The sequence below is a fragment of the Schistocerca serialis genome, chromosome 7, assembly GCF_023864345.2.
Source record: "Schistocerca serialis cubense isolate TAMUIC-IGC-003099 chromosome 7, iqSchSeri2.2, whole genome shotgun sequence".
Classification (NCBI taxonomy): Eukaryota; Metazoa; Arthropoda; class Insecta; order Orthoptera; family Acrididae; genus Schistocerca; species Schistocerca serialis.
This window is the reverse complement of record NC_064644.1, coordinates 385,716,396-385,730,337: the sequence shown is the minus strand read 5'-3', so window position 1 is coordinate 385,730,337 and position 13,942 is coordinate 385,716,396.

Here is a 13,942-nt window from a genome sequence, read left to right as displayed (position 1 = left end):
ATTATGTGATTGTGTACATACATAGTCCATTCAACGAGGGAATCGAGAATCTCTATGATATTTGCCTGTTATAGATAGCGATTCTGACAATACATCAGTCCTTGGGATTCCAAGACTTTCAACAATGTTTTTAGTTTTAAGCTTACATTTTTCGTTTAATTTCACATTTGGAATTGTATTTCCTGAGGAGAAAGAGTCTCAATACACAGTCGAACAAAAGATCAGCAAAAATAATTTTTGCGGGTGAAATAATTAAAAATTAGCCATATTTGGAGCTTCTCCTGTACTTGCACTATGAAGCCTTGTTGCTTGCCAAATTTCATTATTCTATGTCAGTGGGGGATACGCTAGTTAGTTAAATAAATGTTCCATAGATCATTTGAATGAGTCTATTATCGAAATGATGTGGAACGAATCCGTTTCAGGATATGTGTACATGATTAGGGTGAACATTAATGAACGCATTATTTTTATTTCTACTCATGTAACCCATTTATTTTCGCTGGCTTCCCAGTTTTTAAACAGAAATTTGTCAATTTAATAGAAGGAGTTGTCCAGGAGAAATGATTTTAAATTGGATTTAAAACTTGCTTCGCTAGCTGTCACACATTTTATGTTATTGGACAAACGACGAAACATTTTTGTAGGTGCATAACAAACTTTTTTCTGAGACACTGACAGCTTTAGATCTGGGTTATAAATGTCATTTTCCTTTAGGTAATGTAGGTATGAGCATTGCTGTTGTTCTCAGTTCCGTGTAGGTTTTGGTGAGTGAGCTTGCGAGTGTAAGAATATATGGCATAAATGACCGTATCGTTTAGCTACATTGTCGCACAAACACAAATTTTTTACTCTGTCAAGGGACCATAGACTACAGAGTGTGACTGAATTACGATCTGATGGGTTTACCCGTTCCTAAGATAAAGGGGTTTAATAGACGGACAGACAGAACGTCGGCCGGCCGAGCGGTTCTAGGCGCTTCAGTCTGAAACCGCGCGATCGCTACGGTCGCAGGTTCGAATCCTGCTTAGGGCATGGATGTGTGTGATGTCCTTAGGTTAGTTAGGTTTAACTAGTTCTAAGTTCTATGACCTCAGAAGTTGAGTCCCATAGTGCTCAGAGCCATTTGAACCATTTGTTAAGTCCCAGAGTGCTCAGAGCCATTTGAACCGATTGAACACAGGGTCGGACAACATGAGAGAAATTTTTTTTACTCTGATATAATTAAAAATTAAGAATGTTCGGAATTTTTCCTTTTCTTTACTGTAAAACCTTGCTTCTGGCCGCATTTAACACTTCTAGGTCAGCGGAAGTACCCTATAGCTTTTAATGAATAAGTTTGCATGCATCAAAGTATGTGACGGAAATGGACGTATCTTTCGATTAAATTGACTTAGAGGCTTAAATGGGTTAGAACATATAAGCACCATAAACGTCAGTATGTGAAACAAATTTGAACTTTATACGCCTAACTGTTACTGAGAAAGAGGGTCCCAAAAGACAAGCAGACTGTTGAACCTTGTTTCGTGACATATTATATGATTCTAGGAAAAAAGTAAGTATTCTCTACAGGGTTTTGATGAGTAAGTTTGCAAGTATCAAAATATGTAATGGCCGTATCTTTTGATGACATTGACTACGAATGTTATATTTTTTACAGCTCCAGAAGACTGTAGATCTTAGTATGCGACATAAATTTAAACTTGATAAGTCCACCCATACCTTAAAAAACGGGGTCTTAATAGATGGGAAAAAATTAGTTTGATACAATTACAGATTAACAATTTTCTTTTTTTCCCCCTTTACATGTACTGTTTAACCAACGTTTCAGCCAAACGTCATAATTCTAGGTCTACAGCAAGTAGCGTATATATTTTGATGAGAGTTTACGAGTGGCGAAATTTGTGACATAAATGGCCGTATCTTTTGATTGCAGGGACTTAAAAGCTTCAATTTTTTACACTGCTAGGGGACCATTGACTTAAGAATGTGATGTAAATTTCAGTCTGATACTTCAACGCTTGCTGAGAAGAAGGGTTCTTTACAGTCGGACAAGCAGACAGACGGACAACAAAGCGATCGGGTTCTGCTTTCACCGAGTGAGGTACGGAACACTACAAAGCACTTACAAGAAATGCAGACTGAACAGGAGAGATTACACAACAGCGATACATTCAGACCAGAGGTCAAAGCATTCAAAAGTTTTCAGTGAGCTAAAACAGGCTGGAAAACTACTGGTGTCAAATTGTCAGATGAGAGGAAAAGAGCTCATTCTATACGAGTTTCGGAGTCAGAGAAACGAAAAGACAAATAAATAGTTATCTTGACGTAAACCAGAGCTGGCCTGTAACGATGATGATGATGATGATGATGATGATGATGTCACATACTCCAAGAAGCGTAGGGGACGATGCGGGAGAACAGAACCGCTGCACTAGGCAAGGTCCTAGAGCTTGCCGTTGCCTTCGTCCGACCGGAATGGGGATGAATGATGATGGTGATGATGATGAAGACGACCCAGTCATCTCGAGGCAGAGAAAATCCCTGACACCACCGGGAATCGAACCCGGGACACCGTGCGCGGGAAGCGAGAACGCTACCGCAAGATCACGAGCTGTGGACGCCTGTAACGATACGAAAAAAAAATCTTAACCATGTGTCTCTGTGGCTATGTGGATGCGCGGGACTTCATGCTTAGGTGGAGAGCAGTGAACCTGCAAATGAAGCAAATTTTGCTCGCTTGCTGCCAGACCAGAAGCCTGGTGTTGCCCGTCCCGGACCCTCACGGAACCTCATCTTCACGCAGAACCTCAACCCCCCCGGCACCGACCACCCCTCAGACCTTCCGCTCCGCCGGCGCTGCCACACTTCCTCCACGCCCGGGGGCAGACTGACTGCTCCAGTCCCGGAATATCGGTGGCCATTAATTGCAATCCCCGACCGTGCCCCCAGTAATTGTCTTGGTACAGTCGCTGCAATTTAACGTTTCAGCGGCGGGCGCTCCTTACCGATCAATAAGCTCATTAGTCCCGGCGGGGCGGCAGGGCGGCGGCAGCACCACGTGATTTATTTACACCCCTACCCTGCTGTGCCGTCGCTTAATGCACTCTGGAAGGAAGTGCGCAAATATTGGCGCTAGTTGCCGCTGTTCCGCTGCTGTAAACGTGTTCCCGCTTTCTCTGCTCCTTCTCTCTCTCTCTCTCTCTCTCTCTCTCTCTCTCTGTCTGTGTGTGTGTGTGTGTGTGTGTGTGTGTGTGTGTGCCCACGGGGCACCAGTAGGGCTATGCAGCCGTCGCCTCGTGGACCAGGTTTGACTCTGTAGCCGCAGGGTTGGACTAACGTTACTGAAGGCTAACTAATATGTACGTGATACTGTGGAAAAGATGATGGAAGAATTGGCCAATGCAGAATTAGTAAAAAAATTAGTATTATTTGCGAAAGTTTGTTATAAAATTTTAATTATCATCCTGAAGAAAACAAACTGTGACCTAGAAATTTGGCGACGGTGTTAGTCATTCTCTGCAGATTCACCCTTTATTGTTGACATTTTTCCCCGTGATGGATGACGTTCCTATTGCATAAATCTGCATTGCAGCTGGTGAGGTAGCGTTACACCTCGAAAAGAACCTCGATGGACTTGTGGCAATGTCTACTGTGACGTAAGAGCAGGTACCTATGCAGAAAGGAGCAACGAACGAAAATGTGTACCAACCACTATACCACCTAGGCATGTGTCAGCAAAGAACAGCATACTGGTTAAAAACAGGCATGAAAGAGCTCTAGCGAATTTACGCCATCTCCCGCAACTGCACTTACGATACACACAGGCATCCTGATACACAACCTTTTGGAACATAGTTAAGCATACCTTAGGTGCTAATCTTATGTAACAGGAACTGAAGTCAATCTGGAAGTCTTAGGACTGGGTTATCATAGTTTTCAATCTTTACTTTAAAAACATAGCAGAGATTTAATATTAGAACTGATCCTAAAAATGATTACAAGAGCAAGGGAAATCCAAAAACAGGTAATAAGCCCTAAAGATATCAACCACAACACTGACAACAAATAACATTATAAAATTACACTGGAGCAACCCATGGAATAAGAACAATTTAAAACACACCAAGAACAAAATAAAATCTTACTCTAACAGTAAGAACATGCATATGAAATTTTTAGAAACACCTGTTTATCGCCACTGACTGTATGTTTATTAAAAATCTGCTATTGCAATTTCAATGTTTTTGTCATTTTCATGTGTGTAACAGGTGAAACCTATACACACAGTCTTAAGCATACCAATAACAGAATACAAATTCATCTTACAGTTAAGTCACAAAAAAATAACCGCAAGGGGTAGTCTCGCGGTCTAGGGCGCCTTGCCACGGTTGCACGGCTCCCCCCGTCGGAGGTTCGATTCCTCCCTTGGGAATGTGTGTGTGTATTGTCCTTAGTGTCCTAATTACCCTGATGCTGCTCTCCTTGTTGCATAGGGTGCTAGGGGTACTCGACTATGCTTTGTGTCTGCAACTCTTTCTCTGTGTAGTTTGCTCATATCATTGAGACTTTCTTCTGTGTGTTATTTATGTCATCGAGACTTCTGCATCTGTGTGTGCGTGTGTCTTTGTCATCGCATTATTATGTGGGTTATCACCAGTGCCACTGTGCCCATCTTGCCGCCACTGTCGCAACCAACTCCACCTCCTTCTGTTTATCTTCATCATCTCACCGCCCTGGACACTGCTCTTTCCATCTGTGTCACAGCAAACATATTCTTACCGTGCACAACTCCACCACAGATCGTCACTGTTGTCCCAGCACCGCTTCATCAGTCGCTCAAGCGAATCAAAGCTGCTCATCACTGTATATCAGACATCATCCCACAACGTCTACCCTCTAAACCACTCCTTCTACTGCTCCAACTGTCACCACATGTAGCATGTCCCCCAACCCATCCACCTACATCCCATCCCCCTACATCTAACCACCCTTACCTACAATATCCTCTCTCACCACAGCAGTAACACATGCATCTCTCTCCAGCCTCAGCTCCTCCTAAATTTTCTCTTTCAGGAACAACACAGCAGCCACCAATTCCGTCACTGCCACATGTGTAACACCAGCTGAGCAACAGTTGGCACAAATGACATGATAAGCATCACTTCCTCAAGCCTCATTGCAACAACCAATGCATGCCATGCTGTAGGACCAGCACAACTTTCAGGCCACTCAATAACGTCACAACAGAACACCACCCCCCTCCCCATAACACAACCATCCGTCCCTCCGACAGCCACTAGAAGTCCACAAAACATGGAAACATTGGCACCTCTCACACACCCACGCAAAAAACTAAACCCACTGAGACACAACATGTGGACACAACTTCTCCCCCTCCAAAACCTTCCCCAACAATTCACACCTTCATCCTCTCCTACCTACACCAAAAATTCTGCGAACAGAAACCTCTCCCCTTCAAAATCAAAAGATACCTATCAAGCCCCTAGATCCAACAAATCGTCCTAAAGAAAGGCCCCATATTACTAAAGCCCCTGAACACCAATTTCTACACTGAGCTCCTCTCCAAAATTCCTCGCATTACATTTGCTCCCATAGCCTCCTCAACAATCCTTACCACAATACCCCATGCCAAATAGCCTGAAATACCCCACCGTCCTCACACACTCACGGCAGTGATCGTAAAAGTCAACTCTGAGGTCATGGATGAGGAAGTGGGATACAAACTGAAAAACAACCCACATTTATAAATTCCAAAACCATTTGGATCCCACTCGCATCATCTCTATTTTTATTGAATCAGCCTCCATCATTTATGTTCTCTTTAAATAGCGAGCCCTGATATTCCACCACTGCCACAAGGTCGAACCTCCAAAATCTCATCCTCACTCCTACAACTTGTCCATGCTGCAAACTGCCCTAACCTTTCCTCCTCTCCTACTTAGAACACATGCAATGTCTGCCACCACACCTAATCCACGAAATTCAAAGCCATGCCTAAACCAACCAATCGATTTCACTGATGCCTCCAATTACTCCAACAATTCCCTCCACCCAAACCCAACTGCTGAAGACATCATCAAAATCATGACAACCATTCTCCAAAACATTCATCCATTCCAACTGCGACACATCCTGCAACAAATTTAGCTTTCTGCCCATTCTGTCTTCCACCTTAATAATTAAGCCATCTACTCCCAAACGAGGTCCACCTAGTCTTCACCCACTCGACATCATAGTCTAAGCATCCTCTAGTCTTCACTCTCACACAAAAATCTTATTTCGTAAGACGGTGTGACACAAGTAGAACATCCTGTACCACAACAGACGCTCCCTACTGACCAACAACCGTCTTTTAATGCACTCTCTGTCCCAATACAACGTCCATACCTTCATTCTTAAGAACATGTTCCTCCAACCCTTTCATACCATCTAAACTTCTCCCTGTATCCTACACTGCACAGATAACACCCTTGGCCTGGCATGAGGGTGGAAATGCAGTTGTCAACCAAAAGAACATCTCTATTCTGCCATAACCATTATACACTATTCCCACCAAAAGCTTTACCATAACCCCCTAACCATTAGCTGTGCCACTATCGACGTCCGACATGATCACCCCACACACTTCGGCCATACATTTTGCACCCATACAATTGCTACTGAACTCAGTATCAATAGCAGATCACCTGCAGATCTCCAGCAGCGGCGTCAATTTACAGACTGCCTGCAAGTTATCCAAAACAGAACCTACACATTCCCTTTTAACCCTTAGGTCAAGCTAAGATTGGACTGATTTGGGGAAAGAGACCAAACAGCGAGGTTATCAGTCTCACCGAATTAGGGAAGAATGGGGAAGGAAGTCGGCCGTGCCCTGTCAGAGGAACCATCCCTGAATTTGCCTGAAACGATTTAGGGAAATCACGGAAAACGTAAATCAGGATGACCGGACGCGGGAATGAACCGTCGTCCTCCCGAATGCGAGTCCAGTGTGCTACCCATTGCGCCACCTCGCTCAGTCTTAGGTCAAGCTAACTGAGGCTTCCGTTATATTCCAGCGATTTGGAAAAATGAAAATCTATATGCATCTGACCGAATGTGTTATCCAAATTCATTGCATCCTGTTTGTTACCACAATATATGACAAACACATCGTACACATTCATACGATAAATAAGACCACTGTCAGAAATGGATTTATTGTTCTTGAAATATTTTTTATCAAGGTCATTTACAAAACAAAGTGAGCTAAAATGGCTCATAAACTGCAGACCATCGCAAGGCTATTCCTCTGGAAATAAGTTTTCTTATTAAAAGTGAAGTAACTAAAATCAGATAAATGTTTTACTTCACACATTTCAAAAATTACTCGGATACTAATTTTCATATGCCCTAAGATATTTGTCCACATAATTTATAATGTCTCCATTTACCACTTATGCACATTTGTTTGTATTAACAGTTAAACTTTACGTGATTACATTATTCCAAAACTGAAAAGAACCCATCGCAGAGTGCGCAGAGAACAGTAATGAAGGATTACAACAGCAGCTCTAGGTGCATAAGTAATAAATGTCTGTTAGTTTTGTTTCCTTTGGAATTGTTAGCTAGCAATTGTACTGCGTCAAGCCGAATTCAGTTCGTCAAGCAGAAGTGAGTGATTTAAACATCTGAACTGAAAACCTCGTAAAACGTAAACAGTAAGTTTCCGGACATCGATTCTCATCCAAAATGTCATCTACTCACTCCGTTCTACAATTCCTAGAAGTTTACAGCGGGAATTTCCAAACATATTGTATAATGGGTTTGGAGTCGCATATGTGCTGTAGCAACTCCCTCAAACGGAAACTTTTTGAACGTCGCTTAGATTTGCTCAGATTCATCTGCTGGTATCAGACGCAGGGATCGGCATTTTTCCAGTGATGAATTTCTCTGGAGCGTTCTAACTCGGAATGCTGTGCAGCGGCGTAGTTGTTTCACGCCACGGTTGGCTTAGCATCGAGGCAGTCTGCCGCAGTCACTACTCCAATCTGGCGCTTCGCTCATATGAAGCATGGCGGCCACATTTCACCGAATTACCACCGGATATCGCTGCTGCTACTACTAATCCTAATACTACTACTACAGTATCTCATTCGCAGTAATTTATGTGCTTTAGTTCTGTGATACGTGTATTATGTAGATAAAATGGTAACAAAAATAGCATTTCAGGGGTAGTGTAGAGCATTTTCTGGCCGACTTGTTGATGGATAGTCTATCTCCCACACACCACTGCCTTCTATTATAAGTATTCTTCTCTCAGAACATCCAAGCCGTGTGGTTTAATCAACAGAGTAAGGATTTAATATGAACAGGCAATTACATCTGAGTCATGGACTGTGCGCTTGGTGCCGGCGGAAGTTCGAGCCCTCCCTCGGGCATGGGTGTGTGTGTTTGTCCTTAGGATAATTTAGGTTAAATAGTGTGTAAGCTTAGGGACTGATGACCTTAGCAGTTAAGTCTCATAAGATTTCACACACATTTTTTTGAACAATTAAATCTGAGTAATTATCGTACTAATTTTTTTCTCTCAAGGTTTTACAGTTTTTCGCCAAAATATGGTGCTGTCCATTAAAATTTGCAACACCATGAAGACATTATGCAAGAAACGTCAAACTGACAAGATATGTGCTTCTTGATTGGATAAGGAATGATCAACATTTCAGCCGGCCGGGCTGGCCGAGCGGTTCTAGGCGCTACAGTCTGGAACCGCGCGACCGCTACGGTCGCAGGTTCGAATCCTACCTCGGGCATGGATGTATGCGATGACCTTAGGTTAGTTAGGTTTAAGTAGTTCTAAGTTCTAGGGGACTGATGACCTCAGAAGTTATGTCCCATAGTGCTCAGAGCCATTTGATCAACATTTCAGCGGAATCGCAAAAAGAAGATAGGAGCAACATCTTCATACATTCATTTTATAAAAATGGATTTACGTACATCTGTAATTATGTATGCATGTATGTAAGTACATATACATGTTTGTTCAACATCTCCTCCTAAGCCACTGGATCTATTTCAAGCAAAATTACTGCGCATATCACTTACTATATGGAGAGAATCGCTGCGGAGGTAAGATGCATGCACCTGTCAAACGAGCGAGGGTGGGGGCGAAAACGTAGTTTACCTTACGACATGCGAATTCTTAGACTTTATTCACCTGGAATTTGAGAAAGAGAGCACTTAGTGACTGGAACTAGACGTTACATATAATTTCAAACCTTTGCGAAATATTTCGCTGTCAATGCCCACAAAATGATTAAATGAAAAAGGCTTATCGCGCACCACATTTTTGCTGTTCACGCAATAATACGGCAGCATCAGGCATGACGTTTAAGTTTATTACTTCTTTACTACTAACTGTATTCACGACAGATTTTGCAGACAGTATTCAGATACAGCACTGAATGTACTTGACAGATTATATCATTGAACTAAATACAGTTGAGGAGAAAAGATGTCATGACGTCTTGGACACCGAGATGCGTGGGAAACTGCTGCGTCATGCGTGATGCTTAAATTTATTACTGCTCTTATACTGCCTCTATTAGAAATTAATTTCACAGGCAGTATTCACATATACCTCTGAATGTACCAATAAAATTATATCATTGCACGACACATATTTCAGGTGATGTGATGTCATAAACACTGAGACGTTTGAGAAAACTGCCGGATCATGCATAACTTATAATTTATTACGTCATTACAACTAACTCTATTTGCAATACATTTCGTAGTCAGTAGTCGATTGTATCACAGGGTGGACTTGCGAAATTATATCATTGTAGAGCACTTCATTCAGTAGACATGGTGTCAGATTCGTCTGCATGAAAACTTAACTGCAGAACAAAATTCATTAGAGATGCAGGTGAAATATTTGTACCCTGGCAAAGCAGGACGTAAAAAGTTCTAAGTCCCTTGATCGATTTCAACCAATCATGGAATACATATTACTGTCTGGAAAGAAATACCATTGCGTTGAGAACTAGAAACTTCCTTTAGGGGTGGGAATGATAACTTGAAGACAGAAGGAGGCAAGAAGAGATGGCCAGACAAAAATGTCGAAGGAGGACATGGACGCAGATATGAGGGAGAAGGAGATGGACATAGTGACAGAAGGGGTAATGGACTGGGAAAGTGAAGACGAGAAGATGGTAGAGTAAGTGGTGTGGAGGAGATGAACAGAGGAAGGAAAGAACAGGAGATGGACACAGAGATTGGTAGGAAGAAATAAACAGAGAATTGGAGGAGGAGATGGACAGAGAGAGGGGGAGGTGAAAATAAAGGGAGTGAGGAAGAGAGAGAAGGGCAGGAGGAGATAGAGGAGATGGACTCGGACGGGGGAGGAAGATATGGGCAGTGGAGTAAGGAGAAGAAAGGAAAACATCAGTAGCAGGTTGACAGAAAGGGTCTGGAGGAGCGGATGGACAGAGACAGCCGGAGTAGCAGACCGGGGGAGGGGGGGGGGGGAGGGAGGGACAGAAGGATATAGAGGTAGCGGTGGAGGGTGTGCCCAGGGAGAATGATATGGGCATAGATAAGGGTGGAGGAGATGGAAAAGAGGGGCAAAGAGGAGATGTGCTAATGAAATAAATACATAGCTGGGAAACACGGCGTACTCAGTTTAGTATACAAGCAAAGATTACGCAGTAAGTTTCTCATCCCGGAATCGCATTTTATTGTAAGCTCGAGAAACGTCTACCAGCCCATGCTGAAATTAAACATTGCCACGAGTGCCTATTGACATTGTGGTTTATCGTTCGGGACGTTGCTGCTTGCGTTAGTCGGGATCCCACAACTATCATGCCAATATGGAATCTATGAGTCCAGGCAGACCACATATAACATCATGCAGGACTTGGATTTCCTTACTGGACTAGTGCCTGAGAGGACAGACATACTGTTGGTTTTGTCATGCAAGAGCGTACAGCCACATCAAGGACCATAACTCAGGAAATTGGCTTGTTTTCAGAAAAACACCTAGCCATATGAACAAAGTGATGAAGTCTGGAGCACCACGAACTCAGCACAGTGGCAATTGTTGGAGCTTTCCTAGACGTGGCAGCAGAGAGAGTTGCTTCATCAGTGGCGCGTCCAGAGAATACACGAGGCACAGGAGTTGCCGGCACGAAGCTATGATCAGGCGAGTCCCATTTCTACGTACAGCAACACTATGGACGTACCAGTCAGTGGAGGCTGCCAGAAGAACGAACATTGGCACATTACATTCGTCGTCATCGTAAACTCCCTGGATAAGAAATTAGTTACCCCAGTTTTAGCCCTACAGATCGTTCAGCAGTCTTAGTTTAGGATCATTAATAAGCTTCAGTCCATCTCTTCCTGCCTAACTTTATAGTTCTTCCCCATTTTTATCGGTTGGGTTACATCCCCAGCTGACACTTTGACGGTTAAAATCTCCTGATACAATCTTGATTTTTTGGTTATGAAAATTATTTGGCTTATGAGAGGTAAAAACAATATTATTTGGCTTGTACACTTATGTAATACTACATGACTGTAGCTCAGTTGTTATAATTTCAGTACTGTTTGTTCCGTGATACACATCTCAATATCTGGTCTTACAAAGACAGCACTACCATACTGTTCACGGCAGCATTCTAATTCCATCTTCATGTCTTCAGTTTTTGGTCTTCGGTCGTTGAAAAGGGTTTTACCAGGGAGAAGGTAAAGGCCAGCACGAAGACTGTGGTGTGGAAGGGGATCCCCAAGGCTAACATAGCGGCAACACCAGTCACAGTTAAAAAAATTTATTAAAAATTTATTTTATAATTGACAAGTTTAATTTCATATAGCAATTCTAACTACTTGAATGTTTTTCTGATAGTGAAATCATAAAATGGAGAAAAAATGTTCTCCTTCAGATTTCACTCAGTTTGAAGAATCTCAGATATATTCAAAATAATTGAAGGGTTTGCTGCAAAAACCACGCAAGTCACAAAATATACATTCTGAGAAAACTGAAAAACAAAGTTTTATATCTACAGAAGGTGTGTATTTTTGAGAAATTATGTAAGACAATGTTACTAACTTATAGCCCTGTATTTTATGTGCAATATATAAAATTTTGAAATTAAAAGTATACACATAAATAAATCAAAATTACAATTATAAGTATTTCGACTTACCTGGCTTCTGCACCAAAGACTTTAACTATCTCTTAAAAAAGGGTAAAACGGTGATTTCCTTAATCAAGGTGAAAGTTTTCTTGACAACTTGTATCATAAATGGCCTTGACAAGTCCCAATAAAATATTCAGATTAATAGTGTTTTAAGTAAGGTATTTGTTTTACATGTCTAGCAATTATTAAGACAATCATCATCTTAAACTACTAGCAACTCCATGAATTCGTGCCAACAAGTACTGAAGTTAAGAAAATAAATTATGAAATTTCTAGCATAAAGAATACCAACACAAATAAGAACGGTATTCACTTCTTTTCAGAAACAAACATTTCTCAAGACACACAACTGGCTAAAATTGTAAAACCAGCATTCAATAACTGCCTAGTAATAATTTATAGATATTGAAACGTGATTAAATTAATTTAGTACACTAGCACAGAATATATGAAAATATTGCTAGACACACACTTTTATACAGTTCAATTGCCAAGTGGCAAGTAATTTAAGCGAGGCATTTTAACAGACCATTAAACATAATAACTTTAACACAACTGTTACATACATAATTTAGTCCATAATAATGCAAGGCCAAGATGCCGACCAGTCCTCCTTTGTCACAGCAATATTAGAAATACGGTTACTGCATTTGGCAGTTCCCTTCATTCATCAACTGATCGCCCCACGCCATTTGAACCGCCACAAACAACTAGAATTGCTTCCCCAACAACATGGAGGGAAAGGCGCTCAGTTACAGGACCCGACGAGAAGTGCACTAAAACAGACTTTACAACCTTACCAATGAGCAACAGTTGGCCACACCGAAAGCTTGTATCGCTTCAAGGTTTGCTTGGCACATGAGCTTTGACACAAGATTAAACTCCGCTATCTGATAAGAATGAAACCTGACTACCACGTTACTGCCAGTGTACACTACTAAGGTTCAGTGTATGTTATTACAGCAAGTACGACATGGCAAGGGAGCGTTCACAGTTGTGAATACTAACAGACTAGACCACGTAATTCAGCCGACCCAGTTATACCACGAAGTCAGATGGAAACATATGCTCGAGCCTACTACGCTTGTGACACGTTTAACCCACGTACACAGTTCCAAGCATTAAACTCCACTCAGGAGAAACATTCACATCCAGCTTGTGATCCAACTCGGCACCTGAAGAGCATTCGCTACACTCAGATTTGTCCGATGCGCAGCAAGGCTCACATCCGACATTGGTCCCATCGGGCAGCGTGCACAGTGGTATCAATAGACACGACGCCACCACTTTGCAGCTCCACGGACCATATCAGCGAAGGACAATCGTAGCCGACCAAGGCAGCAGCAAGCGACTGACTACGGGCCGGTCCCCACACCCCATGTAGGCCCACAACACTCCTCTCGTCTCCCTCTCGCGAACGCCGTCCTCACTGATATCCTCATTCATGCCGCAACCCAAGCCTCTCGCCGCTAGTTTCACTAATCGACCTCTCGAAATTCTCGCAAAGATCTTCTTCCCGAAGGAAAGCGTTCCCTAGCGTTGAGCGCCATGGCTCAGTCCCTCTGTGTGTTTCCTGCAGTGCCAAAATGTCTCATGAATGTTGTCTGCACTTGTCTGATAGTAAGACATCTTTTTGTCTTGACAATCCTACAGTATTTAATATAGCTGATGTCACGTCAGTAAGAAGTGATGTCATCACGCAGGTCAGTGAATGACAGCCGCCGACGACCGGACGTAAGGAC